Below are 27,102 nucleotides of genomic sequence, written 5' to 3' on the forward strand. Positions count from 1 at the left end.
TATAAATAAATGAATAAAACCAATGACATGATAATGAATTCATATCAAATTATTGATGATCTTTTTCTTTCATTTATAACAAGTAAATTTGTAATTTAAATAAAACCAAAGGGAAAGGGTTCAACCAGAACAATGAATGCACACTTGTTCAATTTTGGAATCAAAGTTAGAGAAATATTGCTTTGCATGATAGCACAGAGGAAGAACTATTCTCATCATGCAGGTATGTCTCTATTCTGCTAGTCTCACGGAGGTGGCTTTCCTTTCTTTCAAAAATCTGCCAGTGCAACCAACAGGTCTAAATCCAAAAAAAAAAAAAAAAAAAAAATCGCTGTTCTTAACTCCCTGACACATTTGTATAACAATTTCATTCTATATTTCGATTTGGGTTATTTGATCACCTCTTTATTTGGGAATAATTTTGTAATTGTAAAATTTAAAGTTTGCATTTTGTAATGTACAATTTTTAATTGTAAATGAAACATTTTGTAATATGAGAAGAGGTCATCTTTAGCATTATTTCATCATTTTTATTACTGTAAAACGATGTACTGAGCATTTATTATTGTATATATAAGGGGCATATAGGGTATAGCTGTCTTTATAAATATTAGTAGAGATAATAACTATTGGAGTAATTAGAGGGACTGGGGAGTTATAGTAAGGGAAGAAAATACATTTATTACTTTTATTTGGAGTTGCACCAATGTTTTTGGTTCCTAAGACCAACAGATAACTCTTATCCTTGAAAAGTTGAGAAAGTTATATTGTTAAATTTGGGGTCATGAGTTACGGGGGCTGCATAATCAAGTATCTTTCTAGCAGGAGAGAACTTCCATTTCTACTAAGCAATTACAAGAAGCAAGTTTTTATTTATAATTTTGAATATCTAAATCTGGGAGAATTTTTTAAAGACTAGCTTCAGGCTCTGTGAAGTTAAAATTCTGCTGCTTCTCCATTACCTACACATTCCAGTGCTGTGTGTTTTAGGACATACTAATATAGAAATCAGCTGTAGATATGGATATGGATGTAAATGTAGATGTAGATATAAATATAAAATAATTGAACAATGCACAGATTTTCTATGTAGAATATGATGCTAAAATGTATATTAAGATCCCTATAGCAAACACTAAGATAATAATGTAAAAGTTTGTCTAAAATGACCACGGTACATCAGTGACTGCCATACCTGGTCATGCATAAGTCCCCGACAAGTACATTGTTATGCACTACCAGGCATTAGGCCTGGAGGTAATTTTTCACCCATTTTGGTTGAGACCCATGTATAACAATGTTTCAATAAAACTGCACTGCATTTACAAAAACAGATGGTGGCTGTACTTGGCCTTGAGGCTGGATTTTTTCAACTACTATCCTAGGTGATTAAGGGAGAAATTAGTATAGCATCAAGCTCCATAAAAATGAAAATATTACTTTGATATTTTTATTTGTTATACCTCTCATTTAATCACTTAAGCAATGGTATTAGTTTTGCAGGCAAGTAGAATTTAATGGCAGGTTAAAATATACGTTAATGAAAGGTGAGCATTCAACGAGTTATAATAAATGCTTTGCAGGTTGTAAACATGTAAGCACAAAGTATAAAAAGTGTATGGAAACCCTATGGAGCAATAACGCTGAAAAAATAAATGGAACAAGATGATGCAAGAAGCAAAACATTTATACGTAGAAGATTTGTGATTATGATTTTAAATAATATATTTGCATTTTATGTTCTATCAGCCTGGTTATTGTTGGGAAATAAAAATCATAAACAAAGCTGTAAGTGACAAAACGACTGGAATATTGAGAGTTGTCGTAGACCTGGATCAGTTTTTTAATTATAAAAGTCTATGGGTTATTACATCATCAAAAATAACAAAAGGTAGCAGCCTTAAATTGTAGAATCTAAAAGAAAACCATAGGTAATAAAGTCTATTCTGTATTAAGACTTTAATTGCAAAAAATAATGTAGTACAATGCTAATACCCGCCCATATTAATATGAAAGCATGTTTTAAATTATCAAAAATAAAACATATCGGCTTTTATTATGATGGTTTATGTACATATATTTTATTATATAAAACTTGTTGGAAATTGTAAATTGTATGATGTTTGTTAACTAGGTTTATTTCATTAATGAGAATGACCTATTTCCCTGACAGTCTCAATAAACATTTATTCATATATTCATTTAGAAATATCTAAAATTTAGCTGCAGAAAGCTTACTCCAGAGACATTCAGCATTCTAACAGAAGGTGGAAAATTGAAGTTCATAAAATGGTCATTTAGGTATTTCTGGATTCTGAGATCACCTTTTTAGCTCCTATTTCAATTCAGGCCCTTTTATCTTTAGAATGGGCTTCTCAAAACCCAGTGGTGACTTTATACATCATATTCATGTGTACTTCACACCACATTTTATTATCATCATTTCTAGAGCCTGTATATCCTTTATGCAAGTCATAAGTACTATGTGACAATCGACATTGTTACTGAATTAATTTCACAAGATATAAATTTATTTCTTCATATTGCCTGTGTCAAGTATCCCATTAATATCCATCTTACTAATTTTAAGGGCTTTCTAAAAATGTATTTGATTAGCAATTTTTAGGGACAATTCCCAATTTCATTCTAAACATATTATTTAAGTTTAGTGTGCATACTTTTCATATGAGATTTTAAAAAAATATATTTTAAGTCTACTTTTTTTCTATTTGTTAACATTACTGTGATATCCCTTTAATTTCAAAAATAGTCTTCCATTCAAAAAGCTAGCTTTGGGTATATAATGAATTGAGTTTCCCTGACAATGAATTTCAAGTAGATTTTGTGTGTGTGATTATTAAGAGGTAAAAGATAATTCATGTCTTCCTAAAATGAATAATCCATTTATTTAATGGGTGGTTTGTTTGCTTAAGGCACTCTTTCAATTTGTACCACTTGGTAATATACCCACCAGGAGGCAGGTTGGCCTTCTCACCCTAAATGTATTTAATGCTTTCTTCAGCCCCTAGCATCCATTTTCCCTAACCAGTTGGGGCATATCTTGTAAACAGAATAAATAATTAGCTGCTTAACAGCTTCTTACTTGGAACATGAATTTTTAATCACTTAAGTGCAACATGGCAGAATGAGTGAACATATGCCTATATTTCCCTAAGAAAATAATGATCAGAATTACTATTCTCAGCAGAGCTCTTAAAACAAGACAGAGGGGTTTAATGGAGCTTGGTGGCCTTAGGACACTATTCAGTAACCAAGAATGAAGCTAGGTTTCTTAGAAAAATTCTGATTTCTACATTAAAAAAACAATACCTGTGAGCCAGAAATCTCCCCAACAAATTTCCTTTTAAGTATCCTGCATGCCGTATTAGCAGTCAGAGAGAGCCATGCTTTAGTTGCAGTGTAATACATTTTAATCATGTCCTATCTCTTATTTTTTATATCCTCTCAAAACATAGTAAGAAAATAGAGAATTCATTATATAAGTTATTTTAATACTTGAAATCTTTCCCTAGAATTATTTCTTTTTCTAGAAATAGAGTTGTTCATATCTTTCATTACTATAAAGTTTCCACCTCCCCTTTTCTTTCTAGTAATTACAGCAATTTTGCTATAAGGATGATATTGTAAGTCATACTGAGAAGCCAATTAGCTTTTTCTGTACATGATTTATAAAAACAGGCTTTTGCATGTCCTGAGATATCTATCCCAAATTAGGTCACATGCCCCAGTTTTAAAATGTTACAGTTCTCCTTTGTCTAATCAGAAAAAAACATTTTGTTGAATGATTTTACATGGGCTCTGCCCTTTATTAAATTTTATATGCTAGACAACTGTTTAAAATACTGGATCTTCTGAATCATTCATTTTTTCTTAAAGTGTCATATCCTGAATTACTCAACAGAAACAAAATTTTAGGCTGACTGTGGACTTAAAAAGAACAAGAGGGGAAGCTTTTCTTTCTTCTTCCTTTCATTTCTTACCCTTTTCCTTCTCTCTCTCTCTCTCTCTTTTGAACTAAAGAAAATAAAAATCTGCTTTCCAATTTAAACCATTAGCAAGTCCTGTGGTTGGATGCCATTATGTTACTAATGGATCCACAGTGCAATGTGACACCATTTGTGATCTCCGTTGGGAGATATAGGCACATAATACACATGTTTATTTTAAGTCTAAAAGGGTACACTAATGGTTTCAGCACTTTAGTGTTAAGTAATGAAAAATTGTCCCCTTTGGTAGGAAACGTGTTGTAATGTAATCCACGTTTTTGTGAGATGATAGGGTCTTTTCTCTCTTTATTGGAACGATGCTGAGTTTCAAATTATACTCATGAATTAAGATGAGGCATGGACATTCTTGAACTTTGTTCTAATTAACTCTCAGCCACCTTCTGTCATATATACCTCATTCTCACAATCCTCGAGTAGACGCATGGTTCAATGTCCAGTGTATTGCTCTAAGACTGTAAACACATTAGGGTGTTATGCTCATGATTTATTAGATCATTGCAGGTCGTTTTTCCTCTTTCGTTTCTTCCTTTCTTCCTTTCCTTCTTTCTCTTCTTATTAAATTTCACTTGAATATTTGACAGCTAAACTCTAACAAGATATATTATTTTTAAAAAATAAGAGAAGACTTTCATTCTTAAACATAATAAACACTTGTCATGTTCAAATTTTCAGATGAGGAAAGAAAGACCCCATGAATTTGCCCAAGCAATACATCTCTAAATAGTTAACTTGTTAAAATTTTCTGCTTATTTACCTTTTATCTATATTTTATCATCTAAGCAATTGTAGGAAATGGCACAATTTACGAATCCAGCCTGACCAACATGGCAAATCCCTTTCTCTGCTAAAAATACAAAAATTAGCCAGGCGTGGTGGTGCACACCACAGTACCAGCTACTCAGGAGGCTGAGAAAGGAGAATAGCTTGAACCCGGTTGCAGTGAGCTGAAATGTGGCCACCGCAATCCAGCACTCCAGCCTCCAGCCTAGGTGGCATGAGACTCTATTTCAAAAAAAAAAAAAAAAGTCAGCTAGTGAAGATTTTAGGTTTCAGAATGTGGAGGAAACAGTTAAATTGGATAAGGGTGTGATGCTTCCAGTTTAGATTCTAAGAAACTATAGATGTTCAGTGTGTGTAACCAGGGAATAAGCACATACTGTGAATCTCTCACATTCTTACCTGCTTCCTGCTTCCCAGGCACTTTTTATCCAGTCAGGTAAGAAGGCAATAAAAAAAAAAGGAAATAAGAACTTCAGAATAGGCATATTTTTTAGGGAGACAAAGTTGTCAAATTTTGGTTTTCAAGTATGAGCCTATTTTCTCTCTTTCAAATTCAATCTCTGGTCAGGAGGGAACATTAAATCTAAACAAAATCTGGCATTTGAGAACACATGTAAAATCTGTATGACCCATTAAATCACTGGATGGCAAGTGTTGAATATTGTGTGTTACCCAGCATACGGTGATAACATGGATGTTTAGCAGCTACCAAGTCAGATAACCGTGTAACAGCAGAATTCTGAAATATTGCAGAAGGGGCAGTGGGTTGTAGGAGTAGTTTATCAATGAGATTTCATATTAGTTAAGCACTGCTGTAGACTGACATAGCTTCTTACATACTTGTAATTGTTCACAGGCTACAGAGCTCATTGAGCAGATTCCATTCTATGTCTAAAAAGCCTTTTCTGCACAAACATGGTTTATTATGCTTTATTGTTATTTAAAGCGGTATTACAAGAGACAGTAATTTTACTAGAGATATTCCAGTTTTAAGATTATACTGTCTTCTTTCATAATATCCTTTCTTAAACTTATTTTTGTTTGTCTATTGTGCCAATATTTCTGTCATGTATATGAAGCTTTTAGACATTAATATTTGCTCCAATATTTGCAAATACATATTCTTTTGTAGTTTTTACCAAAACTATTAAAATGATATTAAACCTTAATAAAATAAAATTTAAAAAATCTGTCCACTTCAGGATAGCCAGACATTCCCTAAAACTCATTTACTTTAAAACACTTAAAGTAATTAGCACAGGTGAACTTCCAAAGAGATTAAAATTTCACTAAAAGTTATATTTATGTAAAAGCTATACTTTTAAAAAAATCAATTAGTAAAATAAAATGAAAGGCACCAAAGTGGTCTGATATTATTTTAATGATGCCAAACTAATAATTACAGCATTCCCAGCTTTTATTGTTCCGAATGTCTAAGAAGTCAGAAACATTTCACCTCCTTCACTCAGTTTCTTCTCATCCCTGTAATATAAATAGACAGAGAGCAGGCATCGCATGCTCGTCGTGCAGTAAGTAAACTCAGACACAGAAGGGCTTTATGGCTTGCCAAAGGTTAGAGAGCTGGCTTTCAACACCACGGAGAACAGATTTACACCTCCTTTTGCAGTTACTCTGTTCTTTACGTTCAACTTTACTATTTATGTCAATGATACAAGATGGAATCTGTACAATAAAAAGTTTATGCATTTTAAGCATTAAAACCCAGATTGATACTTTCATACTGTGTTCATGTTAATTGAATTGTCATGCAGCCCACATCTAATTTCAACTTTTTGCTTAAAATTCACCCAATTGCTCAAAAGTTCTTGTCATTTCTTAAACGTAATGTTTGAATAATTTCGCTTTAAGTGGCAGAAATGGCTAATTTGGACACACACTGATAAGAAAAGGCAATGGAAGACAGTAATAGGGCAGTCAGTGCCAAGTGAAATAAAACAATTGTGCCAGCAGTTGGAATGCCATATGGAAAAATGAAGCCTGGTTTCATAACCAGGATGAAGAAAAATCTGTCAAGGGTTATTTTTGTTGCATATTCATAACCTGATAAATTGTGTTAATTGCTAAAAGAATGAGGAGTCGACCAAGAATGGATTGATTGTGATGGCACTGGAACATGTTAAGAATCTCAATACAGTTGCAGAAATCTATCCAAGTGGTATTTCAAGGCTTTTTGGTTTTTTTGTTTTCCCACTTAGAACTGGCAGAGAAAAAAATTTGTTTTTGTCACTATTTACGTTTTTGTTTGTATTTTCTACATTTACACATATAAATCTCATAAATCTTGAGCCTTTTATTGTGTACTTAATTTTGATTGATATGGGTATGTACATATATGATAAGGGTATATACATTAAATATCCAGGAATTTGGTCATTTTTATGTTCTATATTAGTCTAGAAAGTGCTCTATCTGAGCACATTCAGCCATAAATAATTATTCTTCCTATTTTTTGTTGTTGTTATTGTTGGCTTTTGAATAAAACATAGAAATAATATTTAAGATTCAAAGTCCAAACAACGTGGACACATTACCTTTAGATTCACATTTCAACCACCGCCTTTTCAAACTCCTCAATTCAGGCCAACTGTAATTTATCATATTCACTTTATACTACCTGATTTTCTTGGATCACTTATGAGATACATTCAAGAAAACTTATGCTTTAGAAGAAGTTCTAGAAGCTTTTCTTTTTAAAGTTCTATGAAGTATTCTCATCTCCTAGAACTATTTTGTATTCTGAATAGGTTTTCCTAACTCCATGCCAACCCAGAGAAGTTGACTGAATGTATGTGTCCCTACAAAATTCATATAATAAAGCCCTAATCCCCAAAGTACTAGTATTTGGAGGTGAAACTTTGGGAGGTATTTTGTCATGAGGGTGAAGCCTTCATAAATGGATTTGGTTCACTCACAAGAAGAGACACAAGAGAGGTGATGTCTCCCCATCATGTGAGGACATAATCATGAAAAGGAGCCTTGATGGAAAGTGAATTGCTGTCACCTTGATCTTGGACCTCCATTCTCCATATTGTGAGGTATGGATCTCTGTTGTTTAAGCCACCCAGTCCATGATATTTTTTTGTTACAGCAACCACAAAAGACTCAGACAGAAACTGGTACCGAGAAGTCAAGTATCACTGAAACAAATACCCAAAAATGAGGAGCACCTCTGGAATTGGGTAATGGGAAGAGGGTAGAAGTTTTGAGGTATGTGCTATAAAAAGCCAATATCGCTTTGAAAGGATTGCTAAAGGTGACTCTGATGAGGACTCAGAAAGCAAAGAGGAGAGGTGTTGGGAAATATTCCCTCTTCTCAGAGGATACATACATGGAATCATGAATGGAATGTTGGTAGAAGTATGGACCTAAAGGCCAGTTGGATGATGTCTTAGAAGGAGATGAGGAACATGTTATTGGAAACTGGATGAGAAGAAGGTGATTCTTATAAAGTGGCAAACAACTTTGCTGAATTGCGTTTGTGTTCTAGTGATTTGTGGAAGGTAGAGCTTGTGCGCAATGAAATTAAATATTCAGCTGAGGAGATTTCTAAGCAAAATATTGAAAGAACATTGTGGTTCTTCTTGATTGCTTATGATAAAATGCAAGAGAGAAATCAATTGAAGAAGAAATTGTTAAACAAAAAGGAACCTAAACATAAAGATTTGAAAAATTCCCAGCCTATCCATGATACAGAGAATAAAAAGGGTGTGGTCAAAAAACCCTTTGATAAGGAGATTATTATTATGTGTGTGAACCATAAATCTCATCATCCATCCCCCCCAAAAAAACACTGCCAGTTTGGAATAAAGGAAATGGATAAAACGGGATAAAATGAAAGAAGGTTGTCAGACTTCATAGACCCTACAGGACTAGACTAGAGGGCTATTTGGCTACAAAACTGTGCTGTTCTTCAAGACAAGATAAGAATAACCCCACAGGCAATTCATGGGTCTTCAGGGATGCAACTCCCATCACAGGCTCAGCTTTCACGGGACTGAAGGACAGGGCTGCCTCCACTTCGGTTTCAAAAGGAGGGACTGCTGCCAGTACAGTCATTTGAACAGGGACATCACCTTCGTTCCAACAGGCTAGAGTCGTGGGGGTGGGGCGAGTGGGATCACCATTCCACTGGGTCCTAGGGGTGGAACTGCTAATCCAGTGGGCCTGGGAGGTATAACATCGGTTCAAAGTGGATTATTCTTGAGCCTGAAAATATGATGGTATTTGGCTTGCTAGGTTTTGAGATTACAACACGTCACCCCTTCCTTCTTTCTTATTTTCCTTTTGTAATGGGAATGTGTATCCTGTATCTGTCTCATAATTGCATTTTGGAAGTACATAACTTGTTTGGTTTCACAGATTGACACTTGGAGAGGAATCTTGCCTCAAGATGAATTGTACCTCAAGTCTCACCCATATTTGATTTAGATAATATTTAAGTGAGATTGTGGACTTCAGACATGCGAGTTGGCCCTGGAACAAGTTAACACTTTGGAGCTCTTGGGATGGAATCAACTTGTTTTTCATGTGAGAAGTACATACATTTTGGGGGTCCAGGGATGGACTTCTATGGACAGGATGTTTTTAAACCCATTAAAATGTGTATGTTTAAGCCCTGCTCCCTGACATGATGGCATTTGGAGGTGGGGCCTTTGGGAGGTAGTTAGGTCATGAGAGTGAAACCCTCAATACAATTAGTGTCCTTATGAGATAGATACAAGGTAGGATCTCTCTCTCTCTCTCTCTCTGTGTGTGTGTGTGTGTATGTGTCTCCCTTTCCCTCCCTCTCTCTCTCTCTTTGCCCGTGAAAACATAAACAGGAAAAGGACCCTTACAGAAACCAAATTAGTTGGCACCTTGATCTCAGGCTTCCCAGCTTCCAGAACTGTGAAAAATTCATTTCTGTTGTTTAAGGCACCTAGTCTGTGATATTTTTGTTGTAGCAACCTGAACTGACTAAGATAAAAAGGCTATCAGAATTTCAGGATGAGTTATATTGATCTAGCTACAAAGACATGAAATCAACTAGATGTCTTCTTCTGTCAGGAATTTAGTGATTAAATATCTGGGTTTCTTTTTTCTCTAACATAGGAAACAAAAGTCATGACTCATTATAAAGCACCTAATTAAAGCTGTAATAGTTGTAACATTATGCAGATATAAACTATAAATTTGTCTGTGACATTATGATATACAGTTCATGTCAGAGACATGCCTAATGGTTTCATTGTGTCAAACTGTAATAATAATATGCACCAGAAACCTGTACAATCCAAGCAATGATATGTTAGTCATTAGTGTAATCAATATACCCTAAATTTATTCAATAATTTTCACCTGTATCAACTTCCAGGATAATAAGGTTCTTCCTGCTTGGTACTATAGCAAGAATATTTTGAGGATATTAAAATGTTAACTATGGATTACACTGAAGTACATTAAAATAATGTAATGTGAACTTAAAAATATTATTTTAAAACACAAAACATTGCAAAACATGATTTATATACTTCTGATTTAGTCCTATATCACACTTAACTTATCCTTGGAAACATATTGCCCTAACCCACATGTTTTCCTTCTGGACTGTAAATGTCATGAAGGCAATGACTACATCTCTACTGTACTATATTTTTCTATTGAGTACAGTGCCTACCTCATAGGCTTCTTATGGATATAGATCTAGTGCATATTTAAATATCAAACTAGTTCATTAATAAGTAAGCTAGCATTTATAAAACTACTATGTGAACAAAACACTGTAAGCACTGCATTTTAATCCAATGCCCAATATTATTTAGAAAATCAACACACACATACTCACTCATCTTTCTCAAACAACAGTGCTGGACTAAGTTCTAAGAAAGTCATCCTCTTTACCTGGGGACCTCTTTACATTGTGTCAATGCTCAAAACAATACAGGTTACTAAACACGTTTTGAAAGTTAAAAGTTTTATTTAATATTGAAAAGGAACAAGGATGGAATTATATGTATATTTCAGCAGGTGGTAAGATGAGATCATAACTACAAAGACAATAAAATGACCACAATAAACACTACTATTTATCAAGCAGCTGAGGAGTGTTGGTTAATGCTGCAAGCACCCTAAGGATGTTATCCTATGTAATTTCTACACTACCTTATGGATAAGGAACTGATTTTCAGTGAAATGCAGAGAACTTCAACAATTTATTCAAAGTCACATGAGTAAGTGATAGAACTAAGATTTGACATCAGGTCTGTTAAATGCTCAAATTTTTGTATTTTCCACTCTTCCATATCCCCTCAGTTATGTAAGAAACTTGCAGAATAACACTGCAGATCTAAGCTGCAATTGAAATTTAACATGTTTGTTTCTCTGATTGCAATTTTCATTTGGTGCCATTAAAAAGTAATTTTCTGTGAGTGAATTCAGCAGGAACTGTGATGATTTATCCAAAAAAGATGAATTGCATATTTAGTAATAAATGTCTTTATATTACATAGAATACTTAACCCTTGAGTAGTTGATATCAAGGAAAGTTACTAGTTTGAACTGAAAGGGAAAAAAATTAAGACATGTTAAGCAGTATAATGAAGTGAATACTAAATGTGACAAGCAAAAACAATGCCTCCAAAGGAGCATACAACAACCTTTTCAATATTTCAAAATTTGACTAGTTCAAAGACGTGTGATTAATGTATATAGGAATAATAAAAGTTATGTAACTAGAAATTAATTGTATATTGATTCTTGTTATTTACTCATTTTCAGATTGTTCCATTATGTTTTGTCAATATGAATGCTTATTGATTTTATTTTTCCTACATGCTTTAGAATTTTAGTTTGAAACTCAGTTACTGTATTTTTAAACTTTCTGTTTTTACTCACTTCTATATATTACCGCTTTGTAGTTATGCAGAATAAATTTTCATTTGATTTTTTTTGTTTTATTAAAAATTGGTTACTGGTACCCCATGGTGATATTGAATGTACATATCAACCTAGCAGATAACTTAGCTCAAGTTCTGCCTACAAGTTCTACCTCTCATAGCCATAGGCATAAATCAGTTGAAATCTCCTTTTGCATGTCAGTGGTTCCTGTATGAATCCCTAATTTCTTACATAAGCTTGGTTTGGGTTCTACATGTTATTTTTGGTATTACATTATTGTTTGGCACTTTGGACATTTTTCTATACTTGTTTTTCTCACTTTTCTCATTATGGAGATGTGGCCGGTAAGAGCATATATTGGTTCCATGACTTCCTCACTATTCCTATTGCTTTAGTTCATTGTTTCCTACCTATTGTAATAAGATTGCAATCAATTCCCCTTGAGAAGCCCTTTACGGGCAGAATTGCATACTTTTAAGGCTGATAGAATGGTGTACAAAGCTAGAAACAAATGAGTATTTTGGGGTCAGCAAATGAATGGGACCAGTGTTAATATGGAAATACAAGAGGAGGAGCAAGCTAAAAAGCTTAGATAAGGAGCTCAGTTTTGAACTACAGACTTTGTAGAAGATTCAGACAACTCTAAGTCTAACTTAGATATAGCTTATGTCTTCAATACTGTTTAATGAAAACAGAGCTACCATTATACCAGAGACCTTGCTTATTTGTTCTTGCTGGTCTTAGCCTTTATTCTGGCCACTAATACTGTTTTATTTTCTTTTTTTATATATTTTGCTTGCGTGTGTGTGTGTGTGTGTATTTAACATTAAATGAATTATTTTATAGGCTCTGTTTTCTTTATATGTATTTGTTGTTAATCATGTTAATACCAGCTTGGTAATTATACAAGACTATTATAAAAATCAACATGCTATACTTATCAAATAAGCTGTAGAGCCCTGTACAAACTAAAATGCAGAATTCTGTACAAAAGTAAGATATTATTAAAATTATTAGGTCATTTAGTCTCATATTTAACGATACTAGAACTAGGTGAAATTTTCAACTATGATGAAACGTTCATTATTAACATACTTAGGCAGTGTCATTTATAATGAGCTAAAGAATAATGGTAATTCTTACTGCATATTACAGGTCTTCTAAGGAATTGTGTAGCATCAAAATTATTTTATTTTACTTTCGTCATAGACTTCCATATAATTTCTCAGAGTCCCTTTGCACTTTGCATCTTAAAATCTAGATATCCTGCCTTACTTTTCTTTTTTTTTCCACTAGCTGACAACACCTACTTCTGGGAAAAAAACAAAACAAACAAAACAAACAAAAACAAAACAAAACAAAAACCTTTGGCACAAAGATTAGTCAAATAGAAAATCAATTTATAATTAATTAAAATGACTATAATGTATTTTAAAAATTACTTTTGTATTGCTACCTGTCCTAGCATCTATATTACTTGCATGAAATAATGTTTTGGAAAATAGAGATTATAATTAGTTATTAAATTTCCTTTTCTGTTATAATATTTAAGAAATTTTTCCTATGATGCAAATTTCAATGGCAGAAGTTCTCTCAAGGTTATTACTGCAAAACATTATATTTACCTTTCTCTAATTACATTCATTATATTTTGAGTTTCTCATATATGCATTCAGAATCACATCCCTCTCCTACACTCTCGTTTCTCTCTGTGATGACAATGCCACTTGCTAATGGCTGCTTCTTGGCATCCTCTCCTTCAGTCTGGCATTGCTGCCAACTTCTAACTTCAAGGAATGAAGTTCTTTTTCTCCCAAACATCAGTTATTAACCTCATATTTTTCTAGGAACACATCCAAATTTTATCCCCTATCCTATATCAAGGTCTTCTTAAATAACTGAAAATAAAAGTTATTTTTTCCTCAACAATCTTCTGACAACTTCTATAGATCTCTGGTCCAGCTACATTTTCATATGAGGATTCAATATCAGTATATTTTCACAAAAATCTGTATGATAAATGTTACTGATTACATGTCTATTAAATATTTGTTTTTGTTTTTTAAATCTAGGGAATTCTGATCAGAGAATAAAGGTGAATTTTAAGCTGAATTTATGCCTGGTATGTAAACAATTTCAAAGTGAAGGTGATTGCATCTACAGCACATTCAGGACCTATATTCCCTTCATCGGTTTTCACACTTTGAATAAAGCTTGGACATAGAAGAAAAGTAGTGGAAGATTAGACATATGGGGACAATTAAAACACACATACTCTGCCAGGCTGAAGTGAGTCTAGGTGATGACAGTGAGTTTATCTTTCTATAATCATGTTTAGTTCTGTTCAATCTTTTACTTGAATTTATTTGCTCCTTTTCATTAATATGCTATTTAATAATCTGTAAATGAGAGTATTTATATAAATACATTCTCAGGCAATAATTTTTAGTGTTTCATCAAAAATGACTTCCTTTTCTTCCAAGATGCACAATCATAGTATATTTCCAAGGCTCTGTTGCAGGTGGAGCAATGTGAATTCTGGTCCATGTGTCTGAAGAAGTCGTAGATGATACTTCCATAGTGGAATATAACAATCTCCCAGACACGTTGACCCTTCCTCTTCTCTCTTCCCGTTGACCCTTCCTCTTCTCTCTTCCTTCATTTGAAAAATGAAGATGGCTTCTCTTGTTTGACTATGTAAAAAAGATTAGGCTAACACTGGAAAACAGTGCCAAAGATGGCAAAAGGTCTGCCAAACTGCATGCCAGCAAGATTTTGTAAAACAGCCCCCAGTGACGTGCACACTTTCAAAAATGTTCTATTATGTTATGTCACTAAAATTCTGGGGTCCATTTGTTACCACAGCCAATTTATACAAACTTAATACAGTATCTGTGGAGCTTCTTTAGAAAGTGACAATTTATATTATAAATCTTAACTACTTTGGAGATTTTATTTCCTTTATCACCAGACTTTGAGATTTTGCAATTTTGTGTGGGACTGTGATTGGTTGATTTTTTATCCTGTGTAAAATGTTGTTTCAGCAGAGGATAACACAGCTAAGTGGTGGGAAGTTCAGTTCAAACCAGGAATGCAACAAATGGCCAACAGCTATTGGATATCTGAAAAATTAAGCATTTCCCTTGGGAGAAAAGGGGCAAATTTATATTCAATTATCTAATTAATGGTCACAAATCACCTCTGCCTGAAATGTTTACAATAAGGAGAAACCATTGTATATTAAGACATAAAACATAGTTAATTTCTATCTCATTGGAGGTCTCAATGGTCCTCTGAGATCTGATTAAGCAATTATATGGGCCTCAGCACCATTTGTAAGTATTTAGCAACATTTGGCATGGGTTATAACCTAGAAGTTAACAATTTATTATCAGTATTAAACTAATATGGTTTGGCTGTGTCCCCACCCAAAATTCATCTTGAATTGTAATTCCCACAATTCCCATATGTCATGGGAGAAACCTAGTGGGAAGTAATTGAATCATGGGAGCTGGTCTTTCCTGTGCTGCTATCATGATAGTGAATAAGTATCAGGAGATCTGATAGTTTTAAAAATGGCAGTTTCCCTGCACAAGCTCTCTTCTCTTGTCTGCCGCCATGTGAGATGTGCCTTTCACCTTCCACCATGATTGTGAGGCCTTCCCAGCCACGTGGAACTATAAGTCCAATAAACCTCTTTCTTTCGTAAATTGCCCAGTCTTGAGAATGTCTTTATTAGCAACGTGAAATCAGACTAATACATCAATCTTAATTTATCAAATAGTCAGCATAGAGGGATTAATCAGTATTTTTAAAGACTCATTTTCATAAAACATTCACATAAAATAAATTAATTTGAGTTAAGAACCTATTGAATGATTGTGGATATAGATATACTTCTAAAAAAGCTGTAAGATTCTACTGATGGTTTATCATAATCAGATCAAAAGTGATGGACATCTGCTTCTTGGAGTTTTGTTTTGATCTATCATAAATGTGTGTTTTATATGTCTGTGTAAGATATAAACATGTTAGATTGAGTAAATGTTTTATATTTGAGTGCAAAATTGTTTAGGGCTAAATATTGTCCTTAGGTTTCCATGTGGTTTTGCTCACTTCATTCATCACTCCTGTAAAACATTTCCCTGCTATAATTGTTTATTGCAATCAAGAATAAAAATGCCAACTTGTGTTTTGGATACATTGTTTGAGTACCTTTACATTTTCAAATCTCCAGATTGTATCTTGTTCTCTGTGGCATATATGATAATAATCATTAATACTTGAGGGCTTACTGTAGGATATGCATTGTTCAATGTGCATTACACTTAACTCATGTAATACTCATTGAGGTTCTACAAAAGTCTACCCATTTTGCAAGTGTAGAAACTGGCTTTTAGCAATGCCAAATATCTTGCCCAAGGTACAGATAGAAGTGATGAGGATGTAATTTGAGCCGAGTCAGTCTGGCATCAGAATGCAGTGTGCATATTGCCCATATTTCTTTTTATAAACATCTAAGTCAGCTTTGAGATATATTTTGGAGGCTTTTTCCACATTCATTCAAAATTATAAAAGAGTAGAAGTAAATATGTTAAATCAGCTATAACTACTGCACCAATATTTTTGTAGACACTCTTTGGAAGAGATTATAGATGATACATTTTATCTGAAGAAACTTAAGAATGTTGCTCTTTCATCTCAGGCTTCTGATCAATATCACATACAAATAATGGAAGAATATGTGTTTTTTTAATTGGCTAGGTTATTTTTGACAAATCAATGTAAAGCCAAATTCGTCCTGATGTTTTTCATTTATGTTCCTATTGCATTGCACCTTCTTTAGAATAGAGGTTGTTTTTGTTTTTATTTTGACCTATTTGTCAGAGACGGGTTCATTACTTGCTCTATCTCTTAGTGCTCTTCACACATAGCAAGTTATAATAACTCCTGGCCTCCTTTTCTCCTTGGTAATAATAGCGGGTAAATCCAAATGATAATAATAATATTGTTTACCTCATAGAATTGTTAGAGGTATTAAATAACTTTTCAGTTAAGTCATACTGCATAGGACCAGAATAAAATGGGAGGCACAATAAATTATATTTAACAATAATAGGAATAAAAATTTAAAATTGTTAAGAAATGCTAATGTGTATCTTTTTATGGTTTAACTTTGAAAATTAACCACTGAAACTAACCTAAAACAGCAACCAATTTAAACTATTATCATGGCCTTTATAAATTACAGCTTGAAAACAGAATAATTATCTCGTGCTACCATTATTCCTTTAAGCCAACGAAAACCACATAGCGATGAACACAACTCCTACTGCCCCCTGGAGACTATATTTCCTTAAACTTCTACAGAACTTTCAATTACAAGGGAGAACAGAAACAGTGAAAGCCCTGCAGTATCGTATTACTCTATAGCTACTTGAGAGGGGGAAAAAAAAGATATCAGGCCTGAATAATTATAGCAGGAACCAGATGATGAGCTCACCAAGAGTCCCAGATAAATATTTCCAGTACTCAGATGACATGAGAGGCTTTGCTAACTCATTTTCTAGTCAATTATTTGAAATGTCTTAGACAACTTGAAAGTAAAGAAACATCCTAGAACTCATTACAATCTGCTAACTATATTATAAAATTGTCATCCATATTGAGTGGTCTTGAATGTCCCATAGCAGTCCAGTATGACAGTTATAAAATTTATTTTTCTTCAGTCACATATTTGTCAAGCTACTCCTCTGAAAAAAACAATTTACCTTCTGCTTAATTCCTACACTGTTGATACTTTTAAGACTCAGTATTATTTGACTTAGTCATGTTATTTTCTTCTCAAATTCTGAAAATGTCATTCCTATAAAATTTTCCTTCAATAATTCTATCTTTTTTTTCTAGTACACTGTTAGTGGTTGAACAAATGATATGATCATATTTAGTTTGATATGAAGAAAATATCATGTATACAAATTACTGTGTTTGGGGTTCTTTCTTCCTTTTCTTTTTTTTTTTTTTTTTGTTAGTTTTCTCATTATCGTGTTACGAAGGCAAAAAGTCAGATTTAGGGAGCTGCTAGTTAGAATCATTTCCAGATAGGCTGAACAATACAGAATTTTTAACTATAGGCACTATTCTGTACAGCAGGTTTCTAGAATTTATTCATCTTGCATAACAAACATTATACTGTTGAACAACAACTTCATCTTTCCCTTTTCACCAGTCTCTGGAAACCACCATTCTACTCTCCACATCTATAATTTTGACTATTTAAGATAACTCCTATACATAGAATCATGTCGTATTTGTTCATGACTGCCTTATTTCACTTACCCTAATATCCTACAGGTTCATCCACATTGTCGCATATGGCAGAATTTCCCTTTTTCTCTGAATAATACTCTGTTGTATGTTTATAACACATTTTCTTTATCCATTCATCTATCAATGGACATTTAGATTGTTTCCATATCTTTTGTTTCTTCATTCATTTTTACTTGTTTATTTATTTTTATTTCAATAGCTTTGAGGTTGCATGTGGATTTTGGGTATATAAATGAATTGTGTAATGGTGAAGTCAGACATTTTAGTGTATCTGTCACTCAAGTAGTGTACATTGTACCCAATATGTAGTTTTTCATCCCTCAGTCCGTTTCCACCAACCCTCCTTCAGAGTCTCTAATGTCCATTATACCATTCTGTAAGCCTTTGTGTACCCATAGGTCAGCTCCCATTTATAAGAGACAACATGGTATTTGGTTTTTCCATTCCTGAGTCACTTCATTTAGAATGATGGTCTCCAGTTCCATCCAAGTTGCTGCGAAAGACATTATTTTGTTCATTTTTATGTCTAAGTAGTATTCTCTGGTGTATATATACCACATTTTCTTTATCCACTGATTGGCTGATGGGCACTTAGGTTGGTTCCGTATTTTTACAACTGTGAATTGTTCTGTGAATTGTGCTGCAGTAACATATGCATACAGGTGTCTTTTTGATATAATGACCTATTTTCTTTTTTGTAGATACCCAGTAGTGGGATTGCTGGATCAAATGGTAGATCTACTTTTAGTTCCTTGAAAAATCTCCATACTGTTTTCCATAGAGGTCATACTAATTTACATTCTCACCAGCATGTATAAGCAATATCTTTTCACCACATCCACACCAATATTTATCATTTTTTTTTACTTTTTAATAAGAGCCATTCTGGCTGGGGTAAGGTGGTACCTCATTGTGGTTTTAATTTTCATTTCCCTGAAAATTAGTAGATTTTAATTAAATTAACTCTGAACCATATTAAGATATTAACTGTTAAATAGATATAGATCATTTTTATCATTTGTGTTAGCAAATTATACGTTTTTTTTCATAGCACACTCAAGAAGTGGCAACTCCATGCTCATTTAGCTCAATGTTCTATTTCAAATAAATTTAACTACTGGATGTGCTCTCTGATTCAGTGTAATCCTCAGAAACATATCTGGGGGGACAGATATTTAGATAGTGCCATCTGTTCTGCTAGTTTTGTGTTTACTCTCCTTTCTTAAATATCACTCCTACCACTTTCTCCAGACCTTACACCGAGTTTTTATAAATATCTCCTGAATTATTTGCTTGCTGAACATTAGTTTCTTAAATATAAAAGAGAATATAATTTTAAAGCACCAGAAATTTATCCTCTGGTTATTTAATTTTGGTATATTAGACCCCTGATTTATACAACAAGATTGATCTACAATATATGTTGCTTTTTCTTTTACTGCAAAATGGTAACTTTTTAATTTAAGTTTCAAATAGTTGTTCCAACTCAATCTCTTTTGTTTTGACAGTTATACTGAGTTGATTTTTCTTATCCCAATACTGATCCATAAAAACAAAACAGGCACAAGTAAAAATAAAAATCAAGCTTTATGTTTCAATATTTTCATACATGCACGTTCTGTATGAACATTTCCACCCTCTCAAATTGGTTTTTACCTCGATCTCTTTTCTGATATAGACCATGCAATGAAAAAGAAATGTGTGAGCATAGTTCTTCAGCTCACTAAAGTTGATATCCTTTTAGTTTTATGTAAACAAGAAAAAAAGAGGAAAGAATGAATGGGTTGTATTATTTCATTCTGAGTATGTTCCAGATGGATGGTCTTCTCATATTTTGCCCTAACCGATGACTTTACAGGCCCTCATTTTGGCTAGAGCATCATTCACCAATGAAAATTTGGTTCTCAGTGTTTTTTAGGGAAAAATCAATTTTCTCCCTTTTTCCCGCTTCTAGAGGGTGCCTGCATTCTTTGGCTTGTGACCCCCTTGTTCCATCTTCAGTTGGCAATGGTGATTTGGGTTCTTATATCGCCTCGCTATTCTCTTCTTCCTCCCTGGTTACTTTCATGGAAACTAGTGATTACATTGAGTTCACTAAGATAATCCAGTATTATCTCTCCACCTCAAGGTAATTAATTTAATTACATCTGCAAAGTCTATTTTGCCATCTAAGGTTACATAGTCACAAGCTCTAGTTTAGGATGAGGTATCATAGGAGGGGTCAATTATATGTATCTATGTGGTTTTTTTCACTACCCATACTTCTATTGTGCAAAATATTCTTGCTATATTCTAGCAGGTTAGTATGCATGCATGTAAAAGAAATCCTTTATTGTCCAAGAAAAATGGAAACACAAATTTGAGAACTCAGTGAAAAAATAAAAGATCATAGGTCTCTAATCATATATTCTTGCACAGATCAAAAATAATTCATACTTATTAAGGCCTTAATGTGCTTAGCATATATCAGAAATTGATGTCATGTCTTAATAACACTTTTATCCTCACAACAAACTTATGAAGTAGGAGCTATTATTAACATTATTGTTTACTGAAAGGATACTGAAGCTAAGAACATTTATGCAAATTGTCCAAAGCTGGCAAGTAACAACCCAATCTGGTCTTAGAGTCTGTGTGCTAATTATTATGCTAAACTTCTATCCTCTTAACAAGAAGACTGAAAATATTTAACTTAACCACAAATAAAGAATATTGTAACCTAAGACATTAATGGAAGACATTTATGGAATAGTGTGTGGCAACTTATTTTATTTTTAGTATCTGTCCACCCAAATATCTTGGAAGTTAACATGTTCAATTTTTAGGTAGCCCACAAGAGGAGGAGCGGGAGGACTTTGTGTTGTAGGGAAAGATCCCTCATGAATGCCTTCTTGCCTCTCTGGCAGTAATGAGTGAGTTACACTCCATTAGTTATGGGAGAGCTGCTGGTTACAAAGAGCCGGCTACCTCCTCCTCCTTTTCCTGTCTCCCCGTCTTCTGCTATATAGTGCAATTGCTCCTCCTTTGCCTTCCTCCACAACTGAATGCGTCCTGAGGCCTCACCAGAAGCAGATGCTGGAGCCATGCTTCTTGTAGAGCCTGCAGAACCATGGGCCAAATTTAGACATCTTTTCTTGGTAAGTTATCCAGTTTCAGGTATTCCTTCATGCAATACAAAACAGACTAAGACAACCCACAATTCTCTTCTATGTATTATTCACTTTTAATGAACTATTTAGAAACATGAATTTAAGATTTTTATTATCTTTGAATCTCTGCATACATATTCTACTTTCTTAATGCAGTGCTTCTGTTCCACCTTTTTCTTCTATGCTTCCTATTTCTTATCTATAAGAATTATATTTTGACATGTAGATTATCATTGACTCCTGTCCAAAACTTTGGAAGTCTACTCTTATTTTCTCCTACAGTACTCTGGATTTAGCTGTCATATGTGTTACCATCTATTCAACAATTGTTTTTGGCTGTGTTTCCTATTACACTATAAACTAATTGAAGACAGCGATCTTGCTTTCTCAGTTTCCATTGAATTTCTTCTGTTTGGCTAGCTAAATAAATATTTGTTAAATAAATGGATAAACAAATAAATAAATATATAAATAAATAATGAGGTATTAAATTAATGTATTCTAGCTCACGTTGTCTCATAAAATCCAAGATTATCTTACTAGACCTAGGTGGAAGTATATGTTAAGCAACTGATGGAAATTTTTGAAATTATCATAAATTTACTTAAGATTGCAGATGTTGGAATTTAAATTCAGCTATAAAAATTAAGTAATTACTCATGTTAACTGAATAAATCTTTAATACATGTTAGTATATCTAACGAATTGTATTACCGGTATTTCTGGAAATGCTGATAGTTATGTTGAAGAAACTTTAAGTTTAATTAAAATTTGAGCACTTATTTTTGTCTCTGAAAAAATTTTAGCCAATCTTTATTACACACAAGAAACGGAGAAATTAAAAATGTGTGCATTTAGAGACCAAATAGGAAAACGACCTACAAAACATTTTTTAAATAAGAGAAAAAAAGTATGTCTAAAAGAAAATATCCATACACTCTTTACTTTTTGTACTTATAGGCAAATTATGGAATTTTTATACTAACTGATTTTCTTAACCTAATGATATGTGCACTAGAGAAGCATAGACAGAGATAATGTCAAATGGAGCCAAAAGTGTTTTCCTGGTGTATTAGTTAAGATTCACCTGAGAAAAATATGAACAGGATATATCGATATACATAATGTGTATGTGTATATATATATATAGATAGATAGATAGATATATCCATCCATCTATACACACACACAGATATTTATGCGTATATATATATTTAGTGTGTATATATATAGATCCTTCTCTTTCACTATATATATTTATTTATGTATACACACACGCACACACACACACACACAGAGTCAAGGTTAAAATCTGCAGGATAGGCCAGCTTTGTGTGTGTGTGTGTATATATATGTGTACACACACACACACACACACACACACACACAGAGTCAAGGTTAAAATCTATTGGGTAGGCCAGCTGACTAGAGACCAAAGTGTTACAGTCAGTCCAAGAGTGGTCTCCCAGTGGAATTCTTTCTTCTTCCAGAGTGGTCAGTCTTATTCTATTAAGGCCTTCAACTGATTTGATGAGGCCCATTCACATGATGGAGGGTCATTTCCTTTACTCAGAATCTACAGAATTAAATGTTAATCTTAGCTAAAAAGCACCTTTACAGAAACATCTAGAATAACAACTGATAAAATATTAGTCACCATAGCCTAGTCACATTAACACATAAAATTAAATATATTATTTTCTTATGTCCTCATCTATGATTTTGCTTTTTACAAATCATGTCAAGATCTTCCCTCATACTGCAAATCTCCTTCTACCCTCAGAATTTCTATAAATTTAGGTGATTTATAAAATAAAACTGATAGCTGCATAGCTCATCCTTTTATTTTACTTTCACTTATTCCTTCTTTAATATTCTTCCTTTCTTTATTTAGATCCAAGTTTCTAATCTATGTCATTTTCTCTATCTCTGAAGAACGTCTTTTAACATTTCTTGAACGGTAAGTCTATGGGCAACAAATTCGTTCCCTGCTTTTCTTGAGATGGAGTATTTAATTTCTGTAGCCCAGCCTGGAGTGCAGTGGCACCATCTCAGCTTACTGAAACTTTTGTCTCCAGGGCTCAAGCAATTGTCCCACCTCAGCCTCACAAGTAGCCGGGACCATAGGTGTGTGTCATCCTGCCCAGCTAATTTTTATTTTTTGTACAGATGGCATTTCTCCTTGTTGCCCAGGCTGGTTTTAAACTCCTGGTCTCAAGTGATCTGCCCGTCTTGGCCTCCTAATGTTCTGGGATTGTAGATGTGAGCCACCACACCTGGCCTTTTTTTTTTTCTTTCTTTTCCTTTCTTTTTTTTTTAGACAGAGTCTTGCTCTGTTGCCCAGGCTGGAGTGCAGTACTGTGGTATTGGATCACTGTAACCCAACCTCTACCTTCCAGGTTCAAGTGATTCTCATGCCTCAGCTTCCTGAGTAGCTGGGACGACAGGCACGTACCCCAGCAGCCAGCCAATTTTGTATATTTAGTAGAGATGGGGTTTCACCACTTTGGCCAGGCTGGTCTTGAACTCCTGGCCTCAAGTGATCTGCCCATCTTGGCCTCCCAAAGAACTGGGATTAGAGGCGTGAGCCACTGCACCCGGCCATGGCCTGTTTTTTGTTTGAGAAAAGTTTTCTTTCACATTTGAAGGATAATTTTACTGTATACAGAATTCAAGGTTGGTAGTTCCTCCCTCCCCCCACCACCATCTCAATATTTAAGTATTTTATTCCACTCTTTACTTCCTTGCATTGTTTCTGAGAAGTGCTATGTAATTCTAGGCATTTAGTATAATTAGGTGTAGGGTTTTGTTTTTATTTATTTTTTAAGCATTTGTTCTACTTAGTATTTTCTGAGCTTCATGGATCTTTGATTTGGTGCCTGACATTTATTTGAAGAAATTCGAGCCGTCATTGCTTCAACATTATCTTTTGTTCTTTTTTCTCGTCTACTTCCGGTATCACCATTTAACGTATGTTATATGTCTTGTAGTTGTCCCAAAGTTTTTGGATATTCAGCTTCATTTTTTTATCCCAGTCCCTTTTCTCTTTGCTTTTTACTTTTGGAAGTTTCTACTGACATAACCTCAAGGTGACTAAATCTTGCTTCAGCCAGGTCCAGTCTATTAATGTGCTCATCAAAGGCATTCTTCATTGTTATTACAGTGTTTTAAAATTCTAGCATCTCTTTTAATTCTTAGAACTTTGATTTCTCTACTTACATGATCTATCTGTTCTTGAGTGTTGTCTGCTTTAGACTACACCCCTTAGCATATTAATCATAGTTATTTGTTTTCCTGGTTTGATAATTCTAGTATTCCTGCTATATTTGTATCTGGTTCTGATGTTTGTTCTGTGTCTTCAAATTACACTTTATGCCTTTTAGTACCCTTTGCAATATTGTGAAAAGCTGTGCAATGATGTATGAAATCAAAGGAACAGTGACAGGTAGACCTTAGTGATGTTGTGCTAAGATGTGGGAAAGGGAAAGTATTTGTAGACCTATAATTAGGTCTCAGTCTCTCAGGAAGTCTGTGTCCCTAGACTGTGAACTTCACAAATGCTTCTCAGTACCTCCCCCTCCTTAGGTGATACAGGAAGGCTAGATGGGCCTGGAATTTAGTATGTCTCTTTCCCTAGGTCAGTTGGGTTTTGGTAAAATAATTTCTCTTAAGGGTAGACTTTATTGAGAAGAACAGAATGTTCTGAGAATTCTGCTCTGGGCATATGTCAAATGGCTTTCTCATTGCGAGGAACCTACTAAGACTCTTAGAGTTAAAACTCCCAAAAGTGTCGGGTCTTTCATAAGACTGGCTTTCTCTGGAGTTTTTAAATCTTAAACTTGTCTACACTGAGACTCCAGCAATTTGGCAATTAGAGTTGTGGTTTCTCTACCCTAGCACTCGTTTTTCTGTGGCAGTTTCTACTCATGGGTCCCTTTTCCATTAAGTTGTGATTTTTCCTATTTTCATGTTTGTCTCTTGAATTTTGGGGGCAAGCAGTTTGTGACTTCATTTTTCAAACAGATACTGAAAGAATTGTTGATTTTGAGTTTGTTCAACTTTTTACTTATTCTTAGGATGGAGTGATGACTCCTAAGCTCCTTATATGTCACAGTGGAAACTAGAGATACTATTTCATACTTTTAGCAGGTGATGGTCAGTTAGAAACAGGACAATATATTTATCTTTTTTGACACAGTGCTTAGAATTCAGTCATGTAAAATGGTGATGGAACAGAAACATTTAATTATAGCTATTATGACACTGGCAGTAAATATGTCACAGTTGGAATTAAGATGCTATTTATCATATGACTCTAAGAATCCTTTCATAATAACTGATTCTTGTCTAATACACCACCTATTGTCATCAGTTATTTCAGACTTCCAGGTAAGGGAGTGATTTGCCATGTGCATTGAATTGTCTCTATAGACAAAAGAGGGACGATTAGAAACAAGAGCACAAAGCCTCCTTCTATTAAAACTGAAAAATATATATATATACATATATAAAAGGAAAATGTACTATGAAAATTCAAACTAAATAAAGGGCCTATACTATAAATTGTCTCTGACTGAAAAAAGTTAAGAAATGGCACACGGGTTGAATACACCAATATCATTTACATGTATTTCAGAAATACATATACAGAGGAGAAAATAATAAAAAACAATAAAAAAATAAAACAAGTATCTTCAAGGTCATAATTAAGGAAGCAGGAGATGAACAAAAGTCCCATGTTAAGTTTTCATCACTTATGGAAAATAAATTTTACTATAAGTGATTATACCACATCAGTGTCATTACCCTGCCTACACCCTGTCAGTAACTGGAGCCTGATGATTCATAATGGATTTTGGGTAAAAATTTACTCAGAGTTGAGAGGCGATTCCTATACAAATAGCACATACTGTGCACTGTGAATAATAAACTCCAGAATTGTTCTAAAAATATTAGAGAGAACAATAAACCCCACCAATATTCCAGTATCACCCAGCAGTAGTAAAGCAGATAGAAAACAAGGATAACTTCCAATGACTGAGGCTAACCATGACCAGTATTTAAACAGAAGTTCTAAAGGTAAGATACAGGCAAGGCTAACATGAAGAGGAAAGGATAATTATTCTGTATTTTTATTGAATCTTAAATATTCTGTGATTCCTTTTGAAAATTCTTTTCAAGAAAATATACACCTTCTCAAGATTGATTGTCTTACCATCCACTTTTCACTATTTCTGGCATTTTTCTCAATAAACAGGCTTTGGCTTTAGAGGTTTTGAGACGATAACACACATGCACACATACACACATGGATTTAATACACGGAATTTGCCTAGTTTTGTCAAGAAATCAAAAATTGGCTTTATTTTTGGCAGAGTAATCTATATCTCTCTTGGGACCTGCTAATTTGACTTGGCAACATAAATATATGCTCATATATTTTATAAAGGTAGTCCACACTTCAGCCTAAACTTGACTTTTGTTATGAATAGTCAGTATGCTTAAAAGTTAACTTTAAAAAAGAGGCTTTTGGATTACAAGTACCATATTTTCATACAGATTAATACATATGATGTGGCAGGGTTATTAAATTACATGTGGCAATCAACGAAGTATACTTTTATATAAATCCAGAAGTGTATGCCATGTATATAGTCATCATAGCTAAAAAGCTACTGATTTCAACAAAACTGTATGAATTTCATGACCTGTGTTTGCAGATTCAGCCATTAATATAACTTTGCTTTTCTCAGTATAAAAGCTAGGAAATGTATAAACATTGCTAGAGATAGAAAAAGAAGGGAAATATGTAGTATAACTCCTTATTCACAAAATATAATGATTAGAAAAAGAAGGAGAAAGAGAAACAGAGCAAGAAATGTTTAAGGAACAAAAGTGACCTGTCCCTGTTGTGTTTT

Source organism: Symphalangus syndactylus, chromosome 10 (genome assembly GCF_028878055.3).
Source record: "Symphalangus syndactylus isolate Jambi chromosome 10, NHGRI_mSymSyn1-v2.1_pri, whole genome shotgun sequence".
Taxonomy (NCBI): domain Eukaryota; kingdom Metazoa; phylum Chordata; class Mammalia; order Primates; family Hylobatidae; genus Symphalangus; species Symphalangus syndactylus.